Here is a 13878-nt window from a genome sequence, read left to right as displayed (position 1 = left end):
ATTTGTGTAGAAATGCTATTCACTGTATCTTTATAGTATTTTGGGTAGATTCATGGCTTTGGAATTTTTGCTTCAAATATATTTTGTCAAAAATAAACAGAAATTGTTCATAAAGCTTTTTGTTTTAGATTATATCATCAATTTATGGTGAAATTATAATTCTCTTTCAAGCACAACCATATATAAAAAATAGTGATTCTTTTTCTTAGTGCCATGTTATCTTCCAAAATTCTTATGCTTTGTGAAAAACAATGATAATTTTGTAGTGCTGAATTACATCCTTATAAAGCCTATTTTATTTCCTCAATTTTAATCATGGATCTAAATTTATATTAAAATGTATTGAACATTTTTGATTGTGTATTATAAGCCCATAAACTAAGCCAAGTATTTTACTTAATGATCCAGATCTTCAAATATACAAGTCTATTTTACCCACAATGAATTAAAGTAACAGTCAAAGAGAAACATAAAATGAGATAAACATCCACAATGAATAGAGGAGGTGATCTCCAGTGACAAAAGACTTCAAAGAACTTCTGGAAAACAAAAAAGTCTGGAAGCAGATTAAGGATGCATTTGAGTTCTAATTAGGGCTTCCAGGGAGGTAGACTAAGACCATGACTAGGCATCTTGGAAGTCCATGAGTGAGTATGCTTCAGATCAGCACAATGGAAATAAAGGGAAGGAAGCACGTTCGGGTGCACAGAATCTGGGGTTGCAGTCTGATCTCAAAGGCTTCTGCTTACTCAAAGTGAAATTTTGGAGCTGTCTTGCACTCTCATATTTGTTCCTACATTGAGACATGGAGTGTGATTTACATGAGTTCCAAACAGTCTTGAGTGTAGAAAGCCTTGAATGGTCATAGCCACAAAACTCTCTTCTCCTGATGAAAGTATTTTTAAAAGACCACTTTCAGCAATTGTCTGGCAAATGAGTCCTTCAGTCCTAATGGTGCCATAAAGCACAGTTCCCTATAGTGACACCACAAAAATTCACTTTTCAGTCTAAGTTCTGTACTTAGTTCATGGTACTGGTGAGCCTCTATTCCTGAAGAAAACTTATAAGAAGAAAAAACAGTGCAATTAATTACAGTTTTGACAGCTGTGTTAATTGAATGTCATACTAATGGTCATCTTATGTGTCTTCTGTTGTTCATTTTAAATCCCCTAAAAATATTTCTTTTGATCTCTATAACTTAGCTGATTGAGTGAAACTTATACTCTTCCCCAAATTATTTTAGCCTCCTCACCATAATTTTCTCAAGAAACGACTACTACTCTTTTTTTAACCATTCCTGTAGTGCAAGTGAGTACTAAAAAGTAGAAAATAGGATCATCTGTTTTCAGATTGCATTATCTGATTTTTGTCTTCATTGCAACATGGAATAAATGTCCTTCTGTTAAGGAGAATGAAGTGACCTAGCTAGGATTGTAATTTCTTCTCTTCCTTTCTGTTTTCTTAGTACATCAAATTTAGAGTTCTCATGTGCAGTTTAAATGTTATTTGGAATCTTGTTAGACATCCTGTTGGAAAAGTGTCCTCTTAAATAATTAGAATTTCCAAAACCGGAGGATGCAGAAGAATGGTGTAAGAAAATATAATTGCCAAGTTGGTTAATGGAAATGATCGTGAGTGAGGACTCTTAAACTTTGACTTTCTGGCTCCTGGATGTATGTAGTCTATCTCTTGGTAGCACAAACTGATATAATGAAATTTAAGTCATGGTCTTAATCTACCTCCTGAGGAGCCCTAATTTGAACTCAATATTCCAGTATTCTACCATGCCAGTAGCTTTTTGTTTCTTATGTAGATGATAATAGAGTTGATACCATGGTCATAGACCAATAGTAATATCTTTATTTTTGTTAAGTGTGGTCTGATTGAATTTTAGGCATAATCTCTTGACACTTTATTAGTGGTGTTTGCTTAGCATTTATTGTCTCTAAAAGTAAAATGTAAAAAAAAAAGTTTGAGTTTTTCTGGTTAAAATTATTTCTCAGTTAAGAGGTCCACTTGTTAATTTATTATGAGAGAATGATGAAAAGAATTATGCTGTAACAAGAACCTAGAGATAGACCTCTCCTCCTAGCTGGCTGGATATTTGGAAGAGGTATTTGATAGATAAAATGCAGTTATGGAAACCATTATGGTACTAAGTCCTCATTCATCCTGTGCAGCATCCGAGGCTGGATAAAAATAACTAGCCAAGTCAAGTTGTCAACTTGGCTGTTTTGTTCAATGTCCATGATGTATGTGCTTTCGTATGTGATAGAATGAAATCCCATGATTTACACTGCATTGTCTCTCTCCTTATTACTGTACCCCCCAAATTTTATAGTCATCAAAAGTTTCTTCTAGACCCTTGATCAAGTCTTGATTTCTTCCTATTAGTTTATGTACCTTATTACCTGAGGTAATTTCTTTATCCACATAAAATTAAGGATGAAGTGTACTGCCAAGTATTCTGCTCTTTAGAACGAGTTTTTTTTTTCATTTTTTAAGGCTAACCCTGAACGATACTGTACAATGGTCTTATTTTATTTCAGTTTACTTCTAAATGAAGAAAACTCATATTTATTTCTAGTAATATTTTTATAAAGGTTCACCAATTTCCTCTTCTATCTGATTCGCAAAAGGGACCTTTTTCCAAAGTAGGAAATGAATAGGTGTTGTACCATTTCTTTGCTCTGAAATTGATTGGGGTTTTCTGAAAAAGATTATAACTTCAGTGACTATCTTCTTGGTTAGTTATTTTCTTAGTTATTGGTCACACTCTACAAGTGTGACCTCAGGGGAAATGCCAAGGAAGATATACAGTAAAATAAGTAGGAACTATCAATTGATTATACCTTTGTAACTTAAGTAAGGTTTTTGAAGTACTATATGACTTTAATATCTCTCTGCCTTTCATTTAAAATCAAAATATAAAATTCATCTTTATTTTTTATGTATCACCAATAACTTTCTAAAAATACAATTTACACCTATTTTTTCTAATCCTGTTCATGGTTTGTTTATTTTCTTGATTATATGATTTTTTATAACTGATACTAACATGATAATCTCTATCATTTCCTGGTTTACAAACACTTATGGATTTTTGTATCTTTTTTAGTTATACTTGGCCTCCAGTAACTAAGGGAAAGACCCCTTTCTGTCTGCTCCTCCCAGCCCTCCTCCAGCCTCTCAGCTTCCCAGACCCTTATGCAGTTGGTTGTAAATTCTACAATTTTTTTTTACTATTTTTCAAGCCTAAAAAAAAATCAAAAACTTTAAGAAATACTTTGAAAAAATGTGCAGGGAGAAAGCAGCAACATATTTTTTCATAATTAGGCTTTTTAAATTTTTTTTAACATTTGTCTGTATTTAATGTGGTTCAGCCACTGATCCTTCATCAAAATAACAGTTTCTTTGCTGAGTTCAGGTGACCAAGGAATAGCCACACCCTCAGAACAAAACAAAACACACACACACAAAAAAAGAAAAAAAACAAGGAAAAAAAACACAGAATCATCTTTAACCTAACTTTTTAAGGATGTTTCAGATCTCCATAAGATTCTGTGTTTAGTTGAATTTTAACTTCTTTTTGTATTTGAAGAGAGTGTGACTCTTGAACTTGAAACCTTTTATTCTAAGTAACTTTATGGTTTCTGATGAGGTTAAGGGGGTAAGAGGGTGAAGGGAAAGTGGGGGATTCTTTTGTATCATAACATGAAGTTTCCCACACAATCTGCTTTCAGGTGCCAGAATTCAAGTTTTTCTTACACTGGTATACTTTGATTATTTTTACTTCCCCTTTACCCAAAAGTTTTAACAGCATTTTATCAAACTGCACTTATTAAGAACAATTTTAAAAAAATATAGTTATATTTCACTTCACCAGTCTGCACTTATTGCTATGGTTTCACTCCCCTGCTATGCCACTTTTTGGTGTCTGAAAAATAAACATAGTATTTTCCATTTTTTACCCAGTTTCCTATAAGTATATACTGGAAAGAAAATCAGGTCTGGAAATATTCCACTTTGATTGAATGCTATATTCAAGAAAATAAAATTTAAATATGCTAAATATATCGCCAGAATTTCTCAAGTAGCTACGCTTAAAAAAAAAAAAAAAGAGAGAGAGAGAATATCCTGAAAAGAAAAACCATGGTCAGCTTCAAGAAAGCAAGAATAGAACCCAAGTATTTATCACTAATGATGGATTATAGATGATAAATACAGAATAACCTTATGATTTAAAGGAAAACTAGTATTCAATCTGGTATTCTAAACTGAAGCAGACTGTCCTTTAATGATGAATAAAAATAGATTTTCATAAATGGTAAAATTCTAAAAAGCTATTTTCTGTGCCTCATTTCAAAGAGAGTTACTCAATATAGAAGAAATACAAAACAAAGGGAGCTGAATTTGTGGACGAAACAATGGCTGTAACTACAGAGCTGAAGAAAGTTATGCTGATTCTTCAGTAGACTTTGAAAATGGTTTTGTTAGCATACCTCAGTCCTACCTTCAAAATGATGGTTTAATAGAAATATTAGCTAGTGAGTAGTCAAGTGACTGAATGTAGCAAAAGTTAGAAGATTCTAGTGATCTATTTTCCTCACCACACACAAAAAAATGAATATTAGAAAATACAGAAAAAACAAATTGAGGAAAAAGAAAGTAAAAGCCCAATAAACACAAATAATGGAAAGTCAAATTCTGCATATGAAATACAGTAAAATGTGCAATTTTTTAACATTTGATGGGATAGAAGAAAGTAGTATTGGTTGTTCTTGATGGGAAGAACATCCCTCCATGAGCAGCATTCATGTCCTGATATTGGATGTCAGAAAGGCTAATAAATTAGAAAAAGAAATCATTCTTACTTCTGGTGTGTGTTTTGCGATGAAAACTATTTTAAAGTCAAATCTGTGAAAATTCCTACTGGTTTTATAAATTTTATGTAGACAAAGAATGCAACACATAATTATTTTTAAAAGAGAATAACTAACTGATGAAGCATGAACACAGGGACTTGTAACTATTAAATAATAGAGTGGGGTGTAGTGGTATGTACAGATGCTGATACTCAGAAAAAATAAAGTGTCCAATGTAGATTAAGCAGGAAATCACAGAACACATATCATTATGATTACATAAATGATAACCAATTAAACACTAAAGCCTTTTAATATTTGACTCTTTGACCTTAAGAGAAAGAAATGGCCCCATAAGCTAAATTGTTTTTTCTCCCTCTCTCATTGCAATTGGAGAAAATAATGGGAATCCTTAATACTTTGTGAAGGATCTTCTATGCATATATTTCAAAATTATGATCAATATCAGACAACTAGTAGTAGGTATTGCTAAATTTAGTTGCCTTTTAGAACTTTACATAGTTGCAGATAGAGTGGAGGCTACTGATTTGGGTGTAAATTTTGAAAACTACTGTTTTATATAGTCCTGGGGATTGAACCCAGGGGTGATTTATTACTCATATATATTCACAATTCTTCAGTATTTTATTTTGAGACCTGGTCTCAGTTATCAAGGCTGGCCTTGAAGTTTTGATCCTTCTGCCTCAGACACTATGATTTTTGAGATTACATGTGTGTACCACCACATCAAGCCTGGACACTACATTTATTTTTTTTTACAGGAAACTAATAATCAAAACTATTTTAAATATTCCTGCTTTTTCTTTGTTATAAAATATTCAATACTACCTTCCCAAATTGGTTTTCACCATCACATTCTTTTTTTTTTCAAAAGGCCAATCTTCATGTTGTGTAGTTATACATTTTTTTACCAAAAAATATACTCAATAGATTGTATTCTGAGTTAGCAAGTCAATTTTATATGTTTCAGAAAAACAAATTGCCATAAATTGTTCTGGTCATGCTCTTAATAGTAGTACCTTTCTCTTAGTCATCATCAAAAAAATAGGAGGAAATTTAGTAAAGTCAAAAGCTAAGATTCAACAATTGGCTAGCTGTTTCAACCAGATGTTTAGATTTGTTTGATTCTCTTTAAAATTTCTTATTCTGATTGCTCTAATGGCTTTTCCTATGATATTTAATAGCTCAATTTAAAAGCACTAGTTTATGTGAAAAGTGGATACTAAGGGAAATAAATATCTGGAATACATTAATATTACTCAATATGTTTCTGATGATTATATACAGCTTCCTCCTACCATTCTGAGATTGCAATTCATAGAGTTTTAAATGACTTCCATTCCTCACTATATTTCACTAACCAGCACATGCAGAAATAATTTCTCAACAAATTTATATTAAATAAGTAGCAATTTAGAGAAAATCAGATGTACTTCACACCTGTGAAATTAAAAAAATATATATATATGTGGCATTTTGCCAAAGAATACTTGGCATATTCAAAGAATAAAACGAAGAAATATTGCTTTCCTTTATGTCATAGGGCACAGTTTATTGTCATGTTTTTTCAAAAAAGCATTGACAGGGTTCTGGGGATGTGGCTCAAGCGGTTGTGCACTCACATGGCATGAGTGTGGCCCGGGTTCGATCCTCAGCACCACATACAAACAAAGATGTTGTGTCCACCGAAAACTAAAAAATAAATATTAAAAAATTCTCTCTCTCTCTCTCTCTCTCTCTCTCTCTCTCTCTCTTTCTCTCTCTAAAAATTGACAGTTTTCTCATGAAAAAATAGTTGTTATTTTTTAACATAAATTTTACCTGAATTTTTTTTAAATTTTTACCCATTTGAACACTGAGAAGGTATTTGCTGTGGTCAAACACAGTGAGATACTGTTGTAAAATGCATATCTGAAACATTTGCAATTGTTTTCATTTTATATAATAGCATCATGCACTCTCAGCACGAGAAGAGGTTGCTCATTAATTTTGGTATCAATACTGGGTTAAGTACGTTGAAAAGATGCTTAGAAAATTACTTCTATAATGGTGGGATCTCCCAATTCTTTGTTTTCTTTTTTCTGTGGTGCTTCTGCTATTGATATTAGTTTGTTAACTTTAATTTGAATTGTCCATACAGTTTCTTAAAACATAAGACACTTAGAATTGAGGAAGTCACATATAGCATGTTTATTTCATAAACTGATATAAGATTCAATAAAAGACTTCAGTATTATTAATGCACATTTTATCAAAATTCCATTAAATCACAATGTGAGATACAGTATTAAAATTTTATATAGCTAAAGGTTTTTTGACAATGAATTATAGGCACCCTAAGCAAGTATGTAATTCCAATTATTCATTTACTTAACTTCATTCATTCATAATATAATAGTGGATAAAAACCACACATCAGAGTGTATGTTTTCGAAAAACATTGTTTGGTGAATTATTAACTGTGCAGCATGCAATTTTTATTTATTATTGGTTCATCATACCCACATCTTATCCACATAGTAAAATGTTATAATATTCAATAAGTTGTAGCTAAAAACATGAAATACCACATATCATATTGTACAGATTATATATATTCTCATATTATTTCTTCATCCATTTCACAATATTTATCAGGAATTTACTATATGCTATTTGGAACTAAGTTCATCCTAATTATTTCAGATATTTAAAAAAAAAACTGCAAGACCTCATTTGAAAAGGACAATATCGATTTCAGAAGTAACTACTGTTTCTCTAGTGAATAATTTATATAGAAATATGCTAAGGTGTTGGGGTATGCAAATATATTCAGGATGCATCAGAGAGAGCATATGAAAAAAAATACTATTTATCATGTTATATAAATGAAGTAAAATATCATACAAAAAGGTTAAAAAAATTAACTTTTGGGGGAAAAAAGCAAAAGGGTGCACTAGTATTTGAAATAAGCTAATAATAAATTTTACTATAATTAGTTGTTTCTGGGTCTCATTTCACACTTTAATTATCTATCCATTTTGTTAAAGTACCCCTAGGGTGTTATTTGAAAATGTTGGCATTCAGTAAATAATGCCAGCAATTGTCTGTTCTGCAATACTAAAGAACTATTTCACATTTATTGCATTGAATAGTTTTGTTTAAAGGTAACAATAGTTTTTCAACGTAAAATTACTACAATAAATTTGGGTGTTCCCAAAAAGTATTTAACAACCATATTTGATGCGTTTGTTTATAGATTGTCATGGATCCCTCCTAGTAAATTCTGAGATGTGTGAGAGGTTTAACAAGCATAGAAATTTGCTTATGAAAAATAAGCCATGTTGTACATGGGAAGTAAAAAAGAAAAGATGCAAAAGTCCTCCTCTAAACTTGTATATGCTGATACTACACAAGGTTATTCCAATGATGTCTGGTTTGGGGTAAGGAAGCAGCTTTTCTTATACATTATGACACAAAGTTCATGTACTGACATTCCCATTTACACTTTAATAGAAATTCATTGGATTGCGAAAAGGGCCTTTGGTCCAAATCCTAAACTCACTATTCTTTCATACCCTACACTGGAATCCTGCCTACTCTCTCTATTTCACTGCAAGTTCTCTTTTACATTTAGTAGTCCCAGGTACAAGATCTTAGGCCATTGTCTATGGATTTAGAGGAATCTCTGCAGAACATAATTCAAAACTATGTATCCAAATCAAGAGCCCAACAAACTTGTGTGCTTCAGATCTTACCTAGTTTTCTATTTTCATGCTTACATTTCACCTTACATTCCTAGAAATATCCCAGTTGCCCAATACCCATATTCATCCAGCAGAATGACTTTTAACCCAAATCGAACATGATATGACCCTTAACCATACTCTGTTCGTTTAATCTATTTTCACATAACGGCTGGTCCTGAGTTGATCTTGCCATACAGGTATGTAGGGAATACTGCAGGTGCTGATAAGCTCAAAGGTAGATGCAGAAATGATCCCTGGAGCAAATGTAGGCAGCTAGGTAGGACCTGTGAGGTCTAAAGTCAACTTCCATGGCCAACAACCCAGTCAGGATGAAGGGATGAGGCTGAATCAGCCTCTCTCTTCTCAATGCAGGGAAGATGGACACAATCAGGTCTGTGTGGAATGCTCATCCCGGGTTCCTAGGGTTTATAGACCTTTATGTCTTGTGAAAATGTCACAGGAAAGTGGGGCAGCCTCCATCTCATGGGACCCTTGGAAACAACTGTTAGGACAAAGTGGTTGCCAAGGCAGTGACCTCATTTACTTCCCTGAAGGAGGAGACCTCACCTCAGTTCCTTGGTGATGGAACTCTCTGAACTTGGGATCCAGGAGGCGAGGCATCCAGAGGCAGCTTCACTCCCAGTGGGCTCACTTGATTGTCTGTACCAAGGCCAGAGTCATTCTTTGTTGGTACGTAGTGATGTGTGGATAGCCAAATGCCTTGAATGATCTCAACAGGGGCCTTTCCTGAGAAAGAAGTATTGGCTCATTGCTCGCTCCTGAAAACTACACAGAGATGGCCAATGAGACCAGAGCTGAGACAGGACAGGCAACTGCTGAGGAACATATATTCACCCACCAGTCAGAGGACAGAGTGGATAGATGCAGACCAAATACAGGGGTGGTTTGTGTGTCTCAGTGGGTGTTTGTTTCAATTTGTCGTATTGTCCCATGTTCTGAGAACATGAAGAAAAAACGTTTTGTTGTTGTTGTTGTTGTTGGTTTGAAATGTACTGTTAACTAGTGAGCCTTTTTATGTCAGTGGATCCCACTGGGTTTGTGTTTAAAGAGAGTAGAGAGAAGAATGCAGCCATGAATGTATCCTGTCTAGTGGAAATCTTTGCAGGACTCCTTATGGCCAATTTATGAATGGACTGCTGCTTGCCTTGCAGATGGGCAACACCTACCAAGATCCTAAGTTCCTGTATTCTTCCTGAATTTTGGCCACTCTCTGAAGGGGTTCAAGGTTTTATGTCTAAGATGTGTACCACATTCAAGCTCTGTGACATGGCCATGGACTGGATTGCTGAAGGGCATGCCAAGCATCTCAGAAATCTCAAAAATTAGCACAACTGGTAAGGATCTCTCTGGAGAATCCCTGCTTGGATAGATAGTAACCCAAGTTGCATGATCAGAAGCTGTCAGTGCCACAGTGTTCAATTAAAGAAAAGTTTTTCTCCAGGCTTCTTTCTTCCCTATTGTTCTGTTCCCCTGAATGTAAGGGAGGTGTTTGCCTTAGGGCACTCCTTTGGGACTCCTCAAGAAAACAGTTTCAAATGGAAATAAAGAAGCCTAATCTGTGCCTTTGAAGTAAAGTGCTTTGTAAAAGCTGTGTCTGAATCAGACTCTTGGCCCTGTGTGTGGCTGTGAATTACATTCTCAGCACCCCAGGAAACTCAAGAAACATCCCAAGTGTCCATCCCAATCTAAAAGGATGAAAAAGATGTGTACTATTGGATGAAGTCTCTTGCCTTCCTTTGGTCAGGCTCCTGACCCCTATTAAGTCAGACCAGGGATCCTCTGCGTCAAATGAGTTGTTGCAAGCTTTCCAGCAAGTAGCACACAGGTGTTTGGGTTTTTTCATGAGTCCAGTACACATAAAGAATCTACCCCTTGCAGGCAGGAGGCCTCTAATTTGACAAGCAGATCAATATTAACTACAGGCTCATTTTATCTATCCTGTTTCTCAGGAAGGGTGTCCAGGCCACCATGACATTTGGCATATGATGTGCATGAGAGCTTTCTTTGCACACCTTCTAAGGCTGTTCACCCTATTGAAACCCCCAGCCAGAATGTTATGATGAGTGTCTGTATGGAAGAAGATGAGGGCCATATGGGAGTGTTTTTGTTAGAATAGTAGTCTTTTGTGTGGTGGTTGGAAAAGATGACTGGGTCCACCTCAGCTTGAACTCTGGTGTGATGCCATTAGAGACTGAGTACTGGAACTTATCGCAGAGAATCATTGCCATGAATTGTGTTGGGATATAGAAGGCCAGGCATTTGATGAGCCTTTGGAAACTGACATCTAGGCTGAGGGTGGCTTTCTTCACAGCACTAGGAATCTCAGCCAGGATTTCACATGATTTTGCTGTGAAAGCCTTCTCAGCTATAGTTGAGAGCCAAAACTCACAGGAACCTCATATTTTAGACCCCAATGGGCCTGGATTCCTGTGACCTTTTGCCACTCCTTGGGAACCTTGCCTGCATGCCATCTCCAGAGCTTTTATTGAAAGAAGATTCCTCAACACTCAATGGCTCCTGAATGAATTAAAACCCACAGTGTCAACTTCTTCATTCTTGAAATATGGCTATGACAATACCATGAAATTTTTGACAATCCCATGACCAGATTCCCAGGAGAACCTTTAGATCTCCAGTTGCTTATCATGACTGAACCAGCGAGTGCCATCTTTTGACTGAGTGGAATTCATGACCATGGTGAAGAACAGAGAGACCAGTGAGTAGGAGACAAAAGGGAACTGGGCCTGGAGCAATGGAGTGCAGGTGTGTGATCCAACATCTGTTTCGGGCCCCTGTGGTTCTGTCATTGGCTTCCAAATGACATGTGACTGACAAGGTGCAGCCAGTAGACTCAAAAATATAAAGGCATGTTGTTGTGGGGAGAGGATTTGGTGTGATGCTCAGAAACAAGTTGCTACACTCAAGTGGGAAAGATATATGGGGTAGCAGCCCAGTTTGTGTTTTTACCTTCAGACCCTGACTCACCCCACGTGGCAGATCTCCCTCCAGCACTGTGTCCTGGTTGACCTTTTTGTATTTCAAAAAAAAAAAAACACACCAGTTTTCCAGGGAAGGTGTAAAAAATTCCATTAAAACTGGGCTTTGAGCCAAAGGCTTGACAATGCACCCAGGGAGACATTCATACCCCAACGGCCACAGTTACCTTCATAGAGAGGATTCAGCTCTGCTGCCTCCTGTTCCTATTGGAAAATATGAACCCATGTCCTGCTGTTCACATAGACACAGACCAAGGTTTCATGATCTCACTACAAAGGAAGCTAAAACACAAAGCTCTATTTCTAGTGGACAAATGACAGAGGCAGATAGTCAAGAAGTCATTAGGCCAGCAAAGTTCCATGTTTGTGTAATGTTTACCCTGTCCTCTACTTTTGGGATCTCTTCTGCCACACCCAAGTTTGTGAGCTCCTCAGAATTTCCAATTCCAGATATGTATTCACAGATTTTTTTCCTCTTCTCCTCTCATTGTGTCTTCTTTGGGGTGATAGTAATGTCCAGGCATTGTGGTGGATGACAGAGAAAGATATTTATGTTCCACATGTTCCCATATTTATTAGACTCATTCTCCATTTTACCATTTGAAATATTGAATCTCTGACACTAACCCATAACCTTCTAGGCTCTGACTACTTATCCTAACATCAATAAAAATAATCCTAAAGGAATAGAAGTAGAGGCATTTGATAGGAGGCATGATGTATACTTGGACTTGCCTTTTGCTTCATCAGAGATACATATTATAAAACTTGTGACACATTTTTCTCATTTTACCTCTCCAAGAATTTTCAAAATCAACCAATATGTAACTTCCTGACTTCCTGTCTCTGTCGCCTGGGTCACAATGTATATTTTTATATACCTATATATAATCCTACTGCCATCACAGGTATATTTTTGAGAGTACTCTCACTTTGGTAAATATGAATTTCATGAAGAGATAACTGCCCCCCAATACACTGAGGTAACTGAAAATTCAACCTGCGGTGAGCTTTATACTTCAATAAGTTCAGACATAAAACAATGTAGAGGAAAATGAATATTTTGGGTACATATGTGAAGGATATATATCCCCTTATGAATTTCGATTGGTATACATACTATTACATTTTAAAGTATTAAATATATATATATATATATATATATATATATATATATATATATATACTATGAATTTGTAAACATGAACTATATGTGTCATATACTTATATTACCTTGATTCTGTCATGTCCATCTGAGTGGATTTATAATCAACTATTCAGGAGATATTTTTCAGAAATATTCATTTTTTGACATACATATTCATTTCGGAATACTCAAAATGAACTTCAGTGAATATTGAGTAACTACCCTAATATTTCTACAGTAAGAGACCCAGTTTAACATCAATGAAAGTATATTCATATGGGACATGATATGTATTTTTAATTAAATTTTTATTCAAAATTGTATATTCCTATTTCTTCAATATATATCCATCATAGGATGTATCATTTCATCCACAATTCACAAATTGATATGCATATGATTCACTTTCATTCACTCCCTGAATCAGATCCCATGCATTTCTCCATGTTGCTTTACCTGCTTTTTCATGAGATTTCTTTTATATCACATAACTTTTGAATTCCATCATCATTTTCAAAGCAAAAATCAAACACAGTTTGTTATAACTAGTAACCCTAATATTACCACTACATGTATAACTACTTGGATTGAATGTTTGTATGTGAATACCAGATTTCATGTATTTTTTAAAATATCAATTAAATCCATTATTTAAATAGTAACCTGTTATATTTTTTATTCACCATATGGTCTATTCATGCATCATCTCTATATACATAAACCCAGGGTACACCTATTTTTATCCCCAAACTCTAAATGATAGGGTTTCAAAACATGCTCCCAGAAATGGTGGAAGAAATACTCATGTCACCTGCTCCATGTATTCCTTTCATCACATCATGTTCTGGACACAAAATGCAAAACTCACACTTATCTTATTCTTCCAAAGCCTCATTTTAAGGAGAGCATGGATTACTAAAATCATCTATGTCTGCATTGCCTATTGTTTTCAAATTTGCATCCTATGGTGAGTATACACTTGATTCTTTCAAGGATAGTGTGTTCAACTACCCCCCTGTTGAAATTATCCCTGATCTTATCACTCATTTTGACTTTGCCTGATCTCCTAACATCCTCATTGATATTTATTTCCCTAAGTG

This window comes from Callospermophilus lateralis, unplaced genomic scaffold (assembly GCF_048772815.1).
Source record: "Callospermophilus lateralis isolate mCalLat2 unplaced genomic scaffold, mCalLat2.hap1 Scaffold_45, whole genome shotgun sequence".
NCBI classification, from domain to species: Eukaryota; Metazoa; Chordata; class Mammalia; order Rodentia; family Sciuridae; genus Callospermophilus; species Callospermophilus lateralis.
This window is presented reverse-complemented; position numbering follows the sequence as displayed.